This window comes from Chlorocebus sabaeus, chromosome 23 (genome assembly GCF_047675955.1).
Source record: "Chlorocebus sabaeus isolate Y175 chromosome 23, mChlSab1.0.hap1, whole genome shotgun sequence".
Taxonomy (NCBI): Eukaryota; Metazoa; Chordata; class Mammalia; order Primates; family Cercopithecidae; genus Chlorocebus; species Chlorocebus sabaeus.
The window spans coordinates 63,380,505-63,396,863 of record NC_132926.1 but is presented as its reverse complement, the minus strand read 5'-3'; positions in this window follow the sequence as shown (position 1 = coordinate 63,396,863).

Sequence of the window (16,359 nt, the reverse complement as noted above, 5' to 3'; positions counted from 1 at the left end):
GGAACAACTCGTGGGCAATGTTGGCTCTAACGTGTAATTGGGATGAAACGAAACTATGGTACAAGTTATTTTTGGATTTCCAACATCATTTTATAGTAACTACTAAATTGGAATGAAAATGCTTGCACTCAAATTGATAGTGCCTTTAAGTGGCAAGAAAATCTTTTCTGAGCTCCTTTGGACCCATTATCTCTGAGGTTTCTGTGATGTAAATTGTACCGTCCTGCAGAAAGCCACCATCCCTGAAGGCGGACAGTTCATCTCAGTTCACTGAGAGTCAAGTAAACCGGCAGTCACAACCTGCTCAAATTCCATAACTGAATAATGAAGGTGTGGAATTTTGACCTTGGACTGAGTTAATTAATTATTTAATTTACTTTATTATAGACATATATAAAAGTATGTACATAATATGTATACTTTAATATATGCCTTCAAATTTGTATATGTCATATATATGTCTTCTAGTAGGCTATCTACTTTAGATATTATATAAAGTAAGGCTCATACTTTGAACATAAAAAGTGTACATTTTTAAAAGTAAACAGTGTTCATCACCCATGCTAAATCGTTATTAAACAAATATTTAAAGATGATCAGTTTGAAGGGACACCACACAATTAGAATGCCTAGGCTGTCCATCTGAGTCAATCCACTCTTAGCCATTGCCAAAAACTGTCATATGAATGAATACGGATGTCTGCACTTTCGGAACAAAGTTATCCAAACCTTCACTTTTAAAACTAGTCTTCAACTATCATGTGTCTTGAGTGTCGATTATGGGTGAGTTATTATAGCAGAGGAGACTGACTCTGCCAAATCGTTGCTCCCCCTTCCAAAATACAGAGTTGTTAATGAGTAGCAGCTGCCCAGCCAAAAATGACATTCCTGAGTCCCTGTGGGACCCTGTGACTCATTCTTGCCAATGGGATGTGTGTGAGGCAATGGGGCCAATGTGGTTGAGGAGTCAATGTGACTTCTCCAACCACTCTTTCCACAGAGTGTGCACACAGACTTGGGAAGCCACATACTGATGATGATAGAACTGCAAGATGGAAAAAGACTAGGTTTCCTGACTCACTACTTGGAAGAAGGCTACTCATAAGCCAAGGATATCTATTTTGTACTTTATTGAATGAGGAATACATTTCTATACTATTTGGACCACTACACACGTTAAGTGTTTTTACAGAAGCTAGCATCACACTCATGCAAATGCTATATCTGTCCCTATTACAACTGATAAAAAACCTTTGAGTGATGCTTCTTCAAAAACTTTGTTGTGACTGGTCTGAAACATGTGTGACTTCTAGTAACTGTAAATAAGAGATTTAATGGGAAGGCATATTTTGCAACAGCTGGCATTTAGAAGCATAAATATATTTTAAAAGAATAAAAGTGTTTCTGACTCAGATGTTTTAAATCTCTTGTGAAAATAAACTGAGTTTAGTAATTAGAGTTAACCTGTTTCTAAATGAAAATTTAGTTTCATATCGTCTGTTAACTGGAAATTAGCTCACTATTGTAGTTCTAAATATGGTATATATTCCCTCATATGTATTCTTTCAGATTTTTTCATAGAATCATTTTAACACAGTATCTGTTTTATGAAAAATAAATGAGTCATGTTCTATTGCTTCTCCAAATGTGAAAAAAAATTATATGAAAATATACACATTAAATTCAATATACTGCCAATAAGATTCCTTTTCTGGGAGAGGGTTCTACCTGAGAACCAGGAAGAAGAACAGGAGGTTTTATGGTAACACTATGTCAGTATCAAGGAAAGCTAGCAACAGAGCAAAAGAATCTCTCATGGCCTTCAGAGCTCTGAAAACCACTAGAAAGCTTCCCATCTATGCAATAACAAGGCAAGGCAAGCAGTTCTCACAAAGAAATACTGCCAGGCCAGGCTGCATTCCGATTCATGGTCTTTTGAATAACTAGATACTTGTCTCTAGACAAACACTAAACTTCTTTTGGTCTCATTTTTCTCATTTGTGTGCCATAAATAAGAATAGGTAATTCATATGGTCCCTTCAGATTCAAAACAAAACTTCTGTGAAAGTTTATCACTTCCCTAGAAAAAGACCTTTGTGAGGTATGGGTACCTGGAAGATCTAAAAGTCCAAGGGCTGCACAAGCATGAATACGACGGCCAGTCTTCGTGGACAGCTACCATAGCCATAGTCCTTCAGTTGCACCTGGAAAACAATGTAATGGCATAAATGCAGGGACCAGGAAACATGATTATATTACTTAGCAAACAGGTTTCTCAGGCATGTAGTCATTGTAATGTAAGCAGTAACCTTTTAAAGAACATTTTATTTTCTTCAAAAATGTTTCCATTTGTATTTATTCAGGAATTGAAAACATGAACATTTCACTTAGGATCACCTTAGATAATAAACATTTCTGGAAATTTTATTAACATTTGAAGCATTACTGTTAGAACAAACCAAATAATTAAATAGTAGAAGGTATATTACATCAAATCTGCTCATGCAGATTTTCAGGTAATCAAGACTCACTTTCAAACATTTAAAAAAAAAAAAAATCAATGGATAAAGCAGAGAAGTCATTTCCTCTGAAAAAATTAGGCTTATATCTTTTTATGGGACTGAAGCTGGGCACTGTCATATGAATAAATAAGATCAATAATAGTACATCCATGAACAGCCACTCCTGGAATTTCAAGACCTTAGAAAATGTTGTAAACAGACACACAAACACAAACACACACACAACACACACACACATACACACAGTATTGAAATAAATAAGCCAAGCCTGCAAAGCCTTCAACAACAGAGTTCTTAATGGAAATGATAGACCTTTAATGATAGAAACATTAGCAGACCCTGTAGCAATATTGTAAATCATTTCTAAGTAACAATATTGATAAGACAAGCCTTTCGAAACCACCCAGGACACCTCTTTAGCTAATTAAAACCAGAGAGTGGCTGTGGCTCTTTTGTCATTTACAATATTGTAGCTCTGATCATCCCACAGTGAATGATTTTACTTCAGTAATAACCCTGATCCAACATTCGTTAGCAATTACCACATCAAACTTTATCTACTGGTAACAACTGGTTCGGAAGATATTGCCCTGCATGCATTAATTTCATCATGCTAATAAAGTTCCCTGTTATAAAAAGCAAAAACATATTAACCTGTCTAATGCAATATAAGAAACATATATATCTTTCTTGCAAAATGATACACCAGCATTTCATTTTTATTTCAAGACTTAAGTGGGTAAAGTATATTAGAACAGAAAGTAACAAGCTATAATCTTCAGTGAACACAGTAACATAACTAAGTCCAACAAATTTTCCTGTGAGTAATTGCAGCTATTGTAATTTATAAACATTCGATTACCTTGGAATTTGCATAACAATGCAAGACTGCTCATTTCTAAACACTGAACACTGAAATAGAAGTATATGCATCTCGTCTTTTCTGCAAAAGTCAGGGAGGCCACTGCTGGCTCCAGTTAACTCTCTTGGAGCACCTAGCACATGTGGACTGATGGGAACATTTAATAAAGATGCAGATGTGACTGAAAATGACCAGCCAGGATCTCTAGGACACAATCTGTGGCATACAGCAAGAAATCTATAAGGACTTGTTGAATGAAGTAGGAGGGGAGCTCTGTTATCTTACTCAAGAGTAGCAAGCACTATTTATAGGTCCAGGTTCTATCCTGGAGACCCTTTTCCCTTCCGCCCTCCTCTTGCCCTCCTGAGCTTGCACAGGTACCATCTCTATGTCTAAGTGAGGAATTCAAAGCAGGGATGCCCCACTTTCCCCTTGATTAGCACCCCTCACCTCCACTTCACTAACTTCCCAGTCCTACCTTGATGATGGGACACATTTGCATGATCTATTTCTTCCCCTTCAACCCCAAGTTCCCTACTGGCTTGTTCTGTTTTCAGAATGTTAAATTTGAAGGGCTTACTAATTGTTAAAATCTCAGTGGAAAAATGAATCATGTGATTAAAACTACTATGTGGCCTTTCTCTCTTCTGTCTCCAGGGACTCATCCAAAACTGTCAACTCTTTATTAAAGCAACACCTTCACTTTCTAGAGAAAATGACTTCACGGTGTTACCACCAACTGTGGGAAGCCCAATCACTCTAATGAAAAAATTTTTTAAGTGTCTGCAGCTTAATTAAACCCTAAGCAAATTAAACACGTCACCCTCTTCTGTAGGTAAAGCAGAACGCTCACATACCCACTGTTGGGGCAGTTGAATGCATCTGTACACAAAGAGCCTGGGCTCTTCCCTGAGACACCAGTCAAAGGAAAGCATTGTACAAGCTAAAGCCTATTCCCATTCAGCACCTGGGGATTTGTCCACACCAACCAGGCAGGAATGCTCAGCTGTCTCTCGGGAAATGTGGTATTCACACATACAGTGTAGTACTGGCTGGAGGCCTAGCAAACAGTCACTGGAGTGCGGAGGATTTATAGACTGAAAATGAGCACATAGACAGCAGCTCCGAGTTCTCTCAGAAAACATGTGTGCAGCGACTGAACTGTGGGAGGCCTACGTGGGGCCCCCAGAGCTTGGCAGAGCCTCTAGTGGGGACCCAGTGTGTATGTGAACGTATCAGAGCCATAAATCTGGTAACAAACACTCCTTTGTGACCTTATGCAGACTGTGAAAGACAAAGGCATTTTAAGATTGCAATGTCAGGAAAGAAGGAGGCCATTTGGAAAGCTGACTTTCATATTGCTGATTTTCGACTGCTTCTAGGCTTCTTGGGTATACCTAGAAAAAGCCAGAGTGGGGCTTCACCTACAGCCCCACAAGACAGCTGTGTCCACAAGGCATGACCTTCTGGAGAGAGCTGCACCTCTAAAGGTGAACACATTAATCTGATGACAGTTTCTTGTTCAGTTCAAAATGCTGGCCAAGGACATCCCTTTAAAATTTATAATGAAACTTTAAAAAAAATGTATCCAGCCAAAATTTTATCCCATTTCATTAAATTTTATATTCTTCATTAATTACAGGGTCACACTCAGAAAGCAACAAGTAGGCTACAAGAGGTAGGCAGGAATGGAGGTCGTGGATCCCAGTAGACAATTAATTGACTGTACTTTGCAATTCATGGCAAAACATTTTATTTACTTGTCCCAACACATACTTAGCCTACCCTCTGGGCTTCCATAGCTCTATCATTCTGGAATCCAGTTCCAGAGTTTATGGCCTCCAAGGTTTATGGTTCTTCCCAAGGAAGCCCTCTTCACCTATTAATATGCATCATGGTTCTTCTTCTCAGAATGGTGGTTCTTGTGAAAGCCAAGCAATTTTTATGTAATCCACACCTGAATGGGAACTTTACAATGGATTTGGGTAAGACTTCTGTATTTTGGTATCAGTTTTACCTGTCTATTCTACTTAGTCTGAAGAAAGAGGGGAAAGGAAGAGATAAAAATAATCCTACTGTAATTTTCATATCAAATTACAAAATTTTAAATTTCATATCAAATTTTCATATCAAATATTTTCAAGCAAACAGACAAGCTCTATTGCTTGTCTTGTGGTTTTTGAGCAGACTATTGGTCTGAAATTCTAGTCTATTAACAGTTCATTTGCCTATACTTAATTTTACAATGACACCAGACAAAAACAGCAAAAATAACAACAAAGAAAACTCACAGGCCTGTTGCTCTGAAACTGAAGTTGCCAGTCATTTTATTTCACAGTATTTCTCAAGCCCATTTCTTCACTCACCAATAACTCACCCACCATTGTTACAGAGGATTTTTGACCACCCAGGAAAGCAAATGCTGTCATCCTGACTTTACTGCTCAGAAGATACTTGTCAATTAAAGTAGCCTCCAGGTCTTAGCTAGGAACAAAGACCAAATTCCAGAGATTCCCCTTGTCTTTCCCAAAATAGAGTTAGGGCTCATTTCCTAATTTTTTTCATCATTTACATTTGGCCACACCGCAACTTGTAGACATGGGGTTACTATTCACATATTAAAACTTGCTAATTTCCAAATAAACATCCATAGCTTTAAATGCTCATATAACCACTATATAGATTTAAATAATTCTAAGACACATCTTATATCTTGTGTAAGATATATCTTGAGTAAGCATATTAAACAAATGCCTTTTTAAGTAAGAACTATTTCCAGTGCTGCCTTCTGGTTTCTGAGTCATCTCTGTCTCGCTCTTATAACTATATGTCTCCCAAAAGCCATCTAGTACCATAACATACATATATATTTATAAAATGCTAGTAATGTTTCATTCCTGCCTTTTTTACATGAAGGGCTTGGAAATATATATTTTCTATGGACTGCTGGTTTCAACAATAATAGAAAGAGGGGAATAATAATAATAATGACAAATATTCCTTGAGTTTTCATAATGTACCAGGCACTGCACTAAGCATTTTTCAACGTACACAATCTCACTTAATTCTTAATATACCTGTCTAGAAGGTAGGTACTATTATGATTATTACCATTTTACAGAGCAATAAACTAAGGCATATGCCTGTGGTCCAGGGATAACCAAGAATTCAAACTTACATCTTCCCAGTTTCAGCATCCAAGCTCTAAACTGCTGTATACCAGGGCATAGAAATAGGGCTACCAGCCACAGCTTTGACTTGGAGGGGGGGAAAAAAACGTAGCACAAATGTGTATATCATAAGTATGACATACATATTTAGACTGTATAGTTTAAAACTACAAATATTTTTTCTCTTTGCCAGTGTAATACATGCATAATTTGTGAATTAAAACTTAATTGAGCACACCATGATTGGAAAATTACAAAATACTTAAAACTTACATCAACTCAGCCTCCATTCCATTATCAAGAGAGAGGCTGTTTATGCATTCCTATTCTGGCAATTAAGGACAAGTATGTTTTCTAAAGTGAAGGTTATTTTGACTTTGATAAGTATATAGCTCACTGTCTGATCATAAAGGGCCAGAGCTGAAGAAGAATAACAGAGTACTTTGTCCTTCACTTCAGGCATGATGGCTGGACCTCTATGATTGTAAATTTTCCAATATTTGATGGCCACAGTGTCAGCAGCAAAATGATGCATAATAAACACAACAATACATTATGTGCCACTTCTTGACTTGGTGCCGAGTCAGGGAAGGAAACAGTCTACTTTTGAATGGGTGTTCTGAAATAACACACAGACAGTGTGTCTTGGAGAGATCTGAAGAGGAAAATTCAAGCTTCTTTTTCATACTACAGTCTCCAAACTATTATTCTTTGAAACTGACTATCTGGAGTGATGTGAACCCCTTTACCACCACCGTTGGGTTGATATCAGGAAGCACAGCGTCCACAGGCTTTCATCTAGCCAGGAAAAAGGAAACAGAGCTTATTTTGAACAGGAAGGAAAAAAGATATTTGATGAAAGCCAAAGAAACAAGCTGCCTAAATCCTTTGACAAAGTAGAGACGAAAGGAATGAGCTTGTGAAATAATGTGGAGACACATTTTTCTATCATGTTTTTAATCATGATCGAATCATGTTTCAATCATGTTTTTAACTGTCCATTCTATCCAGAACATTTGTTGCAAAGTCCAAAACCTTCCTTTACAATGAAAAGAGAAAATACTGTTCTAAGGCGTGCATCTATAAAATGGTATTTCTGAGGCACTAAGGAAAATGAAAGCTCTAGAAAGGGAATGATGTGGGGGAGGCACACATGGCTTCACCTTTGACAGCTGTCTCCCCATGGAACCAAACCAGAGACTCCTGGTGCAAGTGGGGACCTCAGAAGTCACTGGGTCCATCCCTGACATTTTATAGATGACAGGCTTAAAACTGTTAAGTAACGTGCCCTAGGTCCTGCTTGGGGTTGTACTGTCTGAATAACAAATGGCAAATGGACAAAAACAAAAGAGATCATAGTCTAAGTTACTCAAAGACTTTCTGTAAGGAAAATGGTAGTTATGGTCCCTAAGTCCAATTATCTACCAAAGCTTAATATAAGACATCCAAGAAATATATACAGATACATAGATAGATTCTCTATATATGTATGATTGTGTATATATGTGTGTGTGTGTGTGTGTGTGTGTATAAAATTCTTGCTTTAGGAAATGTTTGTGTGTATGTATGTGTATATATACATGTAAATATATATGCATATACATGTATATATATGTGTGTATATATATACATGTGTGTATATATATACACACACACACGTGCACACACACACACCTTTCCTAAAGCAAGAATTTTTTAAAATCAGATATTCTGTGAGACATACTTGCTTTATTCAGTATCGGTTTAGGGTTTCTCACTCAGTTGTTCTTTCCAGAAAGGATATTTGTAAAGTCCAGGAATTATTCTCAGGGAGTAAAAGCAAAACCGAACATTTGTGTCCCTCTTTCATTTGAATCTCACATCAAGTCTGTAAGTGCAAAAGCACTTACATGTCAACCAAATTCTTACTGTCAAATCTAGATGAACAGAGCTTGCAATAGAGAAATGTAGATATTTTCTAATTTCTCTGTATTCTACCATCTTACCCTAGGAGCTCAAAAATGACTCTACTCTTTTCTGGAAAAAAGCACAAAGGAAAATCCCTGGGTTGTGTGGCTTCTCATAGTCCCAGAACTTGGGCTACATCTGAAAGTTCCAGATGACATCTGTTCAGCACTAGACACTGGCTCCAAATCACAAGATGGCCCACCCAAGACTAATCTCCATCTACAAGGTCCCTTGGAAGACGGGATGGACTCCATACAGGCCAGAGGCTGTGCATGCTCCCTTCAAATCTTAGAACTTCACTCAGGAAACATTAAGGTGGACATTCAAAATGGTAAAAAGACTCCTTCTGGCCTAAGCATCCCCTCACACACTCCTCAATATCATAATTTATCCTTAAAACAATCAGAGTTCAAGAGGATAATTATTTCCCTAAGACCAAGTTCACTATGACCTGGTCTCCAAGAACTTCTCGTTATTATTGACTATTGTGGGTCAGTCCCAACTATATAATCTTTACAAGTGTTATATTCATTCATATTTCTATAAGCAATATAGCTTCTTGTTCCCTGCACCCTGGGCAAATTGCCTTCAAATTCCCCACTCCCACCCCAGCCTGGAGTAATAGGAAACATTCAAATTGTTCTCTCAGCCCTCATGCCTCTAATGATCACCAACGAAATCCTGCCTGCAACCAGGACTCTCACTTAGGGGTATAGTTTCTGAGATAAACCAAAATTTTTCTTCTGCTTCTTCCCATCCTTTCTTGGTCTTCATTTCATACAGATAATAGTGTGTGGAAAAAACATGAAAGGAAAAGTGATGTTCACCAAAGAGCAACTCAAGGCATATGTGTGGACACAGGGAAAGGCCGCCCCTCCCAACTGGGTGGGTGTGGGTGATAGGTCATGTGCGTATAACCTCAGATCTTTGTTAGCACCAGCAGCTGGAACACATTTCTCTCTCCAAATAGCAGGCTCCTGGAGTTTCTCAGCATCAACAACAAGAGAACCTGTCAAAGAAGTGGGCCAGAGCTACAGCTCTGCTTCTCATACACATGACTGAAGAGAAGCAAAAGAAAAATATCATTTCACTGCTAGCCTAGTTTGACTCTCTCTCTCTATATATATATATGTGTGTGTGTGTGTGTGTGCGCGCGCGCGCGCATGCACGTATATATATGTGTGTGTGTGTATATATATATATGGCAATTATGTGTACAGGACTACAGTACTGGCCAGACTCCTTGTACATCTAAGGATGAATGAGGCCCAGCCCTGCCCTCATGGATATTACAATTTAGACAGAAAGATTTAGATTAATGTTCATATGACTAGCTACAAATTCATAAGCCAATGTCCAAATTAATGTACCAAGAACAACTCTAAAATAGAATAATTTTTCTTTTTTCTTTTAAATGAATATTCCACATGAAAGTTATCTATTTCAAAACATCATCATAATAAGATAACACATTCTAATTCACAGTTATGTTTTTCAAAAGTTTTGAAATCTCATTGTAACTGCTTTCTGAGTAGTTGCGCAAGGATGGGGAAAAACAGGAGTGGGAAAGGGAGGAGTATTTTCTTCCTAATATTGTTTAGAATTATAGACTTGTGATGGTAATGTGAAAGACACTGTATCTTAATCAGTTCTATTTCTTTAAACATTTCTATAGACAATGTATCTTCTTATTGCCTGCACCCTGGGTAAACTGCCTTCTTACCCGCCACTGCCCAGCCTCTGTTTGCCACTGTTTCTGAAGGGTATATTCATCCCAATAGGCTCAAAGATGTCCAATCAATCTTTTTCACCAGTTGCAGTCAAATCTAATGAATAAAACAGAGGGTCAAGCCTAGCAATACTACTATAGGGCAGAAAGCAAGTACGGCTTTACACTGAGAGTGTGGTTGTCAAATACTGCCCCTGACAGCAATACCACCAGAAGAATCACTTCAATGTTTTAAGCAAAAACAGAATTGTTGAAATAGTGTATAATCTCCTACGTTAATCTAGGCAGACCATGAACAAAAGACTGCAAAATCTCAGTGGTACAATGCAAAAAAAAAAAAAAAAAAAAATCCATTTCTCACCCCTGCTGTATTTTTCACATGGATTATCACAGGGACTCTACTCCTTGTGATATCACACGGGCCTAGGGTGACACAAGCTCCATCTCAACATTTGCTTCCATGATGGTGGTGGCAGTGTAAGTGGATCTTTTAAAGCTTTCTCCTGGGAGTGACACAAGCTACTTCTGCTCACATTCCATTAGTTAAATAAAGTCACATGGCATACTCAGCTTCCAAGTGGTTGGAGGAGTAGAACCCTGCTAGGTTTTTGGCAGGAGAAAGGCCAGAATATTGGTGGGTAGCCTCTGACTAACACCTCTCATGTATTATCATTCTTTAAAGAAGCCAAGAATCCTTTGTATGTAAATTTTGGAAAATTCGTTTTCAAAAAAATCCTCACTATTATATGGTCACTACCATGTGTTAGATTTCTTTACATGCCAGAGCTACAACACAGTTGAAGAAGCCATTTTTTTAATTATTTATTTATTTATTTATTTATTTTACCCAGGCTGGAGTGCAGTGTTGTCATCTCGGCTCACTGCAACCTCCGCCTCCCAGGCTCAAGCAATCCTCCTGCCTCAGCCTCGAGTACCTGGGACTACAGGTACACACCAATATGCCTGGCTAATTTTCTTTTTTTGGTTGAGCTGAGATTTTGCCATATTGCCCAGGCTATTCTTGAACTCCTGGGCTCAAGTGATCCACCCATCTTGGCCTCCCAAAGTGCTAGGATTACAGGCATGAGCCACCACACCCAGCCTCAAGAAGCCATCTTAATGCTTGTGGTTCACTTTTAAGGTGCAGGCAGGTTTGTGAGAGGCATCTGCATGACTGACAGGGGATGCAGCACGGTGTAAAGAAGGTAGGAAGGAAGCTGCCATGCCAGGTGGACTCACCTGTGCCAAGCACTGCTTTACACTGTACATACACTGTACACACAAGATCTCATTTACTCATCCCAACAGCCCTGCAAGGTAGGTTTCACTATCGTCATTTAAAAACTGAGAGAAATGGAGACATAGCTTAAAATACACTGTGCCAGCCAATGTCATGAGTAATAGTGTTCAAATTCAGATCTGCCTAGTTCCAGAACCCATGGAGTGAGTCACACGAGGAAGTCCAAATGATACAAATTCCCTTATTACTTTATCTGTATCACTTTTATTGCCCTTCTAATGAGGCAACTGATTTTAAAATGAGAATGTGCTAAGCTCTCTAAGGACAGGGACTTAGCTCCATTCACCTTTGCCTGACTGGTAATGACTAGCAAATACTACAGCACATAGTAGGTGCTCAAGAAAATATTGATTGTTAAATGCATGTTGAAAGTCAAGGTTATTCTCCAAAGCAATATTCCCTTTCTCTTCTCCCACACAGCACATGAAAGGAGACTGACAAGATGAAATGTTTCCTTAGTGATTCTCAAGAAAGGCAAAGCTGTCAACATTTTCTTTCATCAGGAGTGTTCACTAAGCAAGAAAATAAAGAGCAGCTCCCACAATGCAGACCTGAACGTGAAGATAATGGTCAGTGGGGCTCTGCAAGCTGTCTGAGTTCCCACTCCCAATAAGCTCTCGACAGGAACACGCCTGCCAGAGAAACAGAGGGAACCTCATTTTGCTAGGAGACAACACACAGCTGCACAGTTCCATACTCCACTTAATCCCAGACACAAATTCACAAGTTGTCCTAAATGTATCACTCTACTGGGAACTCTTTTTTCTTTTCTATTTCTAACCAGTGTCTGCCATTTGATATATCACAAATAAATCATGTTTCTCTCTCTCTCTCTCTCTCTCTCTCTCTCACACACACACACACACACACACACACACACAGAGGCACACATAGAAATACACACACAATTTTTCTATCTTAAAAAGGTTACATTCATTTTGGGTCTCCTCTAAAATTGCCATGCAGGCCACTGGAAGTCACAACATGATACTGTTTCTTTACAAAGATATTATGATTTTCTCCTGGGGTGAAGGATTTGTATGTCACTGCTCCATCCAAGAATCCTTTCTAAGCTTTTTCTTTTAAGCACATTAGCTATGCTTTTAATTGGGCATTTCATTAGAGAAGAATGAGGCATAAAGGAAAACAAAATGGTCTGTAGTCATTTGTTTCAAGGAGATCATTCCAGTCATCAACGTCTGAACCCTGCTGAAGTAGTTTCCATTTTTCTTCTCAACCATGGGTAAAGCAATGTTGACAACACATATTTCTCTCTGTCAAAACATTTCACTTACTCGGCAATCTGTAGACAGTTTGAGAGTCGTATCACCAACGAGCAGCGCTGGAGCATTCTTCCTATTATTTTAAAATCAAAATGGCACGTGCCTCGTGAGAGGGGCACAATGTGGGCCGAGATCCAAATTGAAAAGAAAAATGCTAACAGAGTCAGCAAGTAAAGAGGGCACTGTAAATAACAAGCCTCATTACTGAGCCACAGAGAAGGATGGGCCAGCCTGCGTCCCATTTCATTGTGAGGGTTTGATCCTGTTGCCCTTGGATTTCAGTCTCCTGGGAGGCCACTCAGGGATTTCTGTGAGATGTGTGCTCAGTACCAAGCTTAGGTTGACACTTGTGAAACGTGTTTCATACCATGAGATCTAATTAAATGATGATTTTTGGCTGGGAGTGAGCAGAGGAAAAAGCAGAATCACTGGTTAAAGAATTGCATCCAAGTACCAGAGAAAGATGGGCCCTGTAGATGTGCCTTGCATAGGACAAAGAACGGGAGACCGAAACTAGACACACACTGACAAAATTGCTTATGGCTCCCACAGATGACTATGGTGTAATCATCTCAAAGAGGCTCATTTTCAGTGAGAAATATTTAAAAGAAATAATTCTGGAGAAAATGGCAATGTACTGCCCAATAATGGCTTCAGGCTGCAAGATAGATACTGCAGGACATCCAGGCCACAGCATTGGCAGAAAACAAACACTGAAGCAAAGCTGAAACACTTACTGTCAAGGCCAGTGAACATTTACCAGTCACGAGGTTCAGATTCATGGGCATTATTGTTAAAGCTCGTGGGAGAAATACACCCAAAAAGCAGCAAAGAGAGTCGATAAAAACCCTCCAAGCAATCACCGGCTCACCAATGGGCTGCCACACATCTCCCCAGGCTCTCAGGGGAGAAGGCAGTTTACCAATTACTGCTGATTGGCTGGGTTAGTGAAATTGCTCAGACCTCCTACCATTCACCTCCAGCCTATCTTTCAATATATCTTGCCGGGGTCTGCTAAACTTATTTTCATCCATTTGTAAAAAGGTCAACTAGGCTATGTGTTGACTTGACAGTAGTAAGTGCTTCTGCTATAATCCCTGATGATATTAGTCTGGCTGGGTTTCACAAGTGTGCAGTTTATCTTTCTTTAAAAATTCCATGATTTTTCAAGTTGGTACCAGCTGTTATCACTTTAATAGAGATCACTGTATAATTTCAAAATATCTTACTCTCTCTAAAACTATTCTGATGCTCAAAACCGTCTGGAGCTCAGAAGTGTGCTTCTTGCTTCTGTCTCTTATATGGATGGGTTAATTAACTGCAGTCATCATGCTATTAAGCTGGGCTACAACCCAGGGATCATGCTTTACCACAGCAACTGCCTTCCAGCATGTTCCTATAGACACACACAGGTATGCACAAGGGGGTATGTGATGATTAATACTGAGTGTCAACTTGATTGAAAGATGTAAAGTATTGTTCTAGATGTGGTTTCATTGCCTGAGCAAATTAACACATCTCCTGGTACCTGGTGTACAGCCATTGATTAGGCAAATGCCTTTTTCTCCATTCCTGTCCATAAGGCCCACCAGAAGCAATTTGCCTTCCGTTGGCAAAGCCAGCACTATACCTTTACTGTCCTACCTCAGGGGTATATCAACTCTCTGGCTGTGTGTCATAATCTTGTTTGGAGAGAACTTGATCACTTTTCCCTTCCACAAGAAATCACACTGGTCCATTACATTAATGACATTATGCTGATTGGACCCAGTGAGCAAGAAGTAGGAAACACACTGGACTTAATGGTGAAATATTTGCTTGCCAGATGATGGGAAATAAATCCGAATAACCTTCGGGGACCTTCTACCTCAGCAAAATTTCTAGGGATCCAGTGGTGTGGGGCCTGTCAAGATATTCCAAGGTGAAGGATAAGTTGCTGCATTTAGCCTCTCCTACAATCAAGAAAGAGGCCCAAAGCCTAGTGGGCTCACTTGGATTTTGGAAGCAACACATTCCTCATTTAGGTGTGTACTCTGGCCCATTTATCAAGTGCCCTAAAGGCTTCCAGTTTTGACTGGGGTCCAGAACAGAAGGCGGCTCTGTAGCAGGTCCAGGCTGCTATGCAAGCTGCTCTGCCACTTGGGCCATATAATCCAGCAGATCCAATGGGGCTTGAGGTGTCAGTACCAAATAGGGATGCTGTTTGCAACCTTTGGTAGGCCCCCATAGGTGAATCATAGCAGATATCTCTAGGATTTTGGATAAAGGCTCTGCCATCTTCTGCAGATAACTACCCTCCTTTAGAGAGACAATTCTTGGCCTGTTACTGGGCTTTGGTAGAAACTGAATGTTTGACTATGGGTCATCAAGTCACCCTGTGACCTGAATTGCCTATGACGCCCAGTTGGGTTCTTTCTGACCCATCTAGCCATAAAGTGGGTTGTGCACAGCAGCATTCCATCATCAAATGGAAGTGGTATATATGCAATTGGGCTCAAGCAGGTCCTAAGGGCACAAGTAAGTTACATGAGGAAGTGACTCAAATGCCCATGGTCTCTACTCCTGCCACCCTGACTTGTCTTCCCCAGCCTGCACCAGTGGCCTCATGGGGAGTTCCCTATGATCAGTTGACAGAAGAAGAGAAGACTAGGGCCTGATTTACAGATGGCTCTGCACAATATGCAGGCACCACCTGAAAAGTAGACAGCTGCAGCACTACAGCTCCTCTCTAAGACATCCCTGAAGGACAGTGGAGAAAGGGAATCTACTTCCCATTGGGCAGAACTTCAAACAGTGCACCTGATTGTGCACTTTTCTTGGAAGGCAAAATGGCCAGATGTGCAATTATACACTGATTCATTGGCTGTAACCAATGGTTTGGCTGGATGATTAGGGACTTGGAAGAATCAAGACTGGAAAATTGGTGACAAAGAAATTTGGGGAAGAGGTAAGCAGATGGACCCCTCTGAGTGGTCAAAAACAGTGAAGATATTTGTATCTCATGTGAGTGCTCACCAAACGGTGAACTCACCAGAGGAGGATGTTAATAATCAAGTGAATAGGATGACTTGCTCTGTAGACACCACTCAGCCTCTTCCCCAGCAACCCCTGTAATCACCCAATGCCCAGTGGGCCCATGAACAAAGTGGCCATGATGGCAGGGATGGAGATTAAGCCTGGGCTCAGCAACATGGACTTCCACTCACCAAGGCTGACCTGGCTACGGCCACTGCTGAGTGCCCAATTTGCCAGCAGCAGCACAGACCAACACTGAGCAATTGATATGGCACCATTCTTTGGGGTTATCAGCCAGCTACTTAGTGGCAGGCTGATTACATTAGACCTCTTCCATCATAGAAAAGGCAGCAGTTTGTCCTCACCAGAATAGACGCTTACTCTGTATATGGGTTTGCCTATCCTGTATGCAGTGCTTCTGCTAAGACTACCATTCATGGACTCATGGAATGCCTTATCTACTGTCATGGTATTCCACACAGCATTGCCTCTGACCAGGGCACTCACTTTACAGCTAAATAAGTGTGGCAG